The 3,476-nt window shown below is 34.9% G+C and overlaps 1 non-coding gene across 1 annotated transcript; it reads right to left on the minus strand.

Annotated features, from left to right (window-relative positions):
- Positions 1–2,765: 2,765 nt before the first annotated feature.
- LOC118148699 (small nucleolar RNA SNORA32) lies at positions 2,766–2,886 on the minus strand. The gene has a single exon (XR_004735615.1). It is a non-coding gene; the product is annotated as a small nucleolar RNA SNORA32 (small nucleolar RNA).
- Between the last annotated feature and the right edge of the window lie 590 nt (positions 2,887–3,476).

Genomic DNA, 3,476 nt, shown 5'->3' on the forward strand with positions numbered 1-3,476 from the left:
AGTCTTTGTATTTCAAGTGACCTGCATAGTCACAGTGCCTGGTATAAACACTGAAAGAGAAGAACCTTGAAGAAAATTCCTGCTTGGCCTAGAGGTGAACCTGAACTTGCCATGCTCCCTGCCGTGGATATTCAAAGAACGTTCTTTTCTTGCTCCCATCAACCTTTTATTTAACCCTGCTGGTTTTCATTTATTTTATAATTCAATCATAATGAATTTTAAAATCCTAACTTCCAGGGATCTCTAGAGACTTGCTTCATCAGTCTGACATAACATTCATTTACATTTCTGATTTTTTTATTTCCTTGTATGAGGTCTAAGAGCTGTTCCAATAAAACACTTTTAAGATTGCATTACACATACTGTGCACTATTTATTTCTGGCTAGATGTTCAAATTAATAAGCAAGAAATTGCTGATGCCTTGATCAGCGATTACAAATGGTAATGCTGTATCTATTATAATTGAAAAAACTGAACCTGGACTCTTCTTTTGTAACCGTCTAAGCTATTAGTTTAAGTGGAAAATATTTGTACAAAAAATATCCAATTCAAGTATAGGAAGATGTTAGACGTCATCCAGCTTTATCACTTTCTCAAGACGGTAAGTTCTTCTGCATTCCCCATGATAAGTTATCGTCTGTCTTCTGCCTGGATTGTCTTAGGAAGAGTGAAAACAATACTTTTAAAGTTCTCTTCTGCCTTTGGTGGATAATTTTAGTTGGTAGGCAATTATTTCTTATAGTACTCTCAAAAACAACATAGGGTAGAAAAAAATCACCGTCTTCCATGATGGCCTTCAAATATTTAAAAACAGGTATTTTATTTCTTGACACTTTACATATCAATAGATTGTGCTAATGGAGCTCAAGAACTTTTAGACCTGGAAGGCACATAAGCATAATTTAATTCTATTATTTGCAGAAATAAAAAATGAGAGGTTCAGTAAATTGCATGATGCCACTCATTTGTTCATTCAGTTATTTAGTACTCAGTAACTGGCTTAAGAAATTTATATTTGAAAGTTAATTATAAGCATATACAATTTTATAATTTATTATAAGGAATAAACTATGGACACATTTATAATTTAGTTTATAAATAATGTTGAAGATCTTGGGGAGCCATAGCTAATTCGTTTTCCTCCCTCCATCCCTAGAGGTTACCACTAATCTATGTATGTTATTTAACTTCAACCATATTGTATCAGTTAGTGTTCCAGCAGGAAAGCAGAACCACTCTGAGTGATATGGAATAAAGGATGTGTAATGGAGATTAGGTTTTATCTGATTGCAGAAGCTGTTGAAATAGTGGACGACTCTTGCCTCTGCCTCTGGTTGTGGGCTTAAATTACTATAGTTTAGTAGGGTCAGAGTAAAGAAGATAAGATAGACATGGAGTAGGGCAGAGTGAGGATAAAATGGAACATACATCAGTATTTTACCGCCTCCAACATTGATGATGAAGGTAATGTGAAAGAAGCTGAGTACCCTTTGCCATGGAGCGGCACACACACTTGACATTGAACTCAGAGAAGCTGAAGGAGGAGCCAGAGGCCTGGAAAAGCTGTGCTCCTAGAGAAGCTGCAGGCCTGGAAATCCTGTGGGCCTGGCTGCTGCTCTATGCCAACAAGGCCAACAACAGTCATGACAATGTGAATGAGATGTAGTGGCTTCTGACTTTTACACTGACCTTTGGAGCAAAACGTCTGTTTCTTCTCTTTTGCCTTTCAAAGCATTTGGAATATCACCTGTCATCAACCTTGATTTACTACATGTATATGCATCTATAAAGAATATGTGAAGTTGTGTTTCATGTCTTCAAGCTTGACATTAATGTCATCTATCTTTTCTTCTGTAACATTTTCACCTTTCGTGTTATGTTTGTGAAATTTATGTCGATAATTATTGTTGTTATTTGTGTTTTGTTTTATTTTGCATAGTATTGCATTGAATAATTTGGCAATTTATCTACTCTTCTTGATCAATATTTAGATTGTTCCCAAATTTTCAGTAGTCAACCAATGCTGCAATGGTTTTGGACATGTCTTTTTGAGCACATAGGTGAGATTTCTTCAAGCTATAGAATTAAAAATACCTTATTTGGTTATAGATTCTGCACATCCTCAGTTTTACTAGTAATTGCCAGTTTTCTTCTGAAAAGTGTATCAATTTACACTTTCAGTTTACAATTTACAATTTACAGTTTACACTTTCAATTTACAATTTTGACACTGGTGCTTCTCAATGGAGGTGGGGGGGTCGATTTTGCCCTCTAGGTGACATTTGGTAATGTGTAGAGATAATTTTAGTTGTCACAACCAGTGGGGGTGGTGGCATCTCTTGGCATCTAGTGGGAAGAGGCAAGGTTTATACTGCTAAACATCCTTTTTTTTTCTTTTTAAATTTCTAGATAACAATTATATAACGTAAGTTTACATTTCTAGAGTTGTTCATATACTGAATACGAATGAGTCTTGGAACCAGCCTCCCTAAATTAGCTCCACTGTATACAAACCACTTGGTTATTATCAACCCAGAAGGGTTACAATGTGTATTCACTAGGCAAAGCAGTTTTGAAAGGGTCAGGAGATCTATGCATGTACTCGGGTCAGGGAAAATTTGAAAGGTAGCTGCTGTAAAATCTCATTGATTACCAATGAAATAGCTGTTAGAAAATCACCTGTGGCTTGTATTGTATTTCTGTTGAGTACTGCTCATCCAGGTAATGGAAGTAAAACAAGTAACAGTTTAATAAAGGGTTAATAAAATGGTCCCAATAGACTTCATGCTAGCGAGGTAGCAGATAAAATAGTTAGTGGGAAATTATTTTATGGTCATGTCCATGGCAAATGAGAAACTGCATTCTAAAAATTTTGCTAATGATCATTTGCTAAACATCCTACAATGTGGAGGGCATTCCCTACAGTAAAGAATTATCTGGCCTGCAGTGACAAGTGTCCAGCTTGGGAAACATTGCTTTACATTCTTGCAGTGGGCACTGTCACTGTTTTATAGTTTGGCCAATCTGATGAGCATGAAATAGTATCTCATTGCTTAAATTGTTATTTCACTGAAGTTTAAAATAGTTTTCAAATGTTTATATTAGCAATTCCAATTTTCTTATGTTATGAATTTTCTGCTCATATCTTTTGACTACTTTTATTGGATTATTTTGTTTTTGATTTGTGTGTGTGTCTGTGTGTGGGTTCTTTATATATTTTAAATACTCAATTTTTTGGAGGCATGCATCAAATGTATCTTTTCCCAGTCTTGAGCTCATCTTTTTCTTTATGCTTTTGTTTCTATTTTTTTGGAAATTTATTTTAAATTTTATTGTGACAAATCAACTAATCCATGTAGCTTATAATTTCTTGTATCTCATATCCACAATTTATAGAGCTGTTTTCTTTCTAAAGTTTATTAAGCAGTGCCTGTTATTAGTGCATTTTCACACTGCTGTGAATAACTACCTGAGA

This window comes from Callithrix jacchus, chromosome 16, assembly GCF_049354715.1.
Source record: "Callithrix jacchus isolate 240 chromosome 16, calJac240_pri, whole genome shotgun sequence".
NCBI classification, from domain to species: domain Eukaryota; kingdom Metazoa; phylum Chordata; class Mammalia; order Primates; family Cebidae; genus Callithrix; species Callithrix jacchus.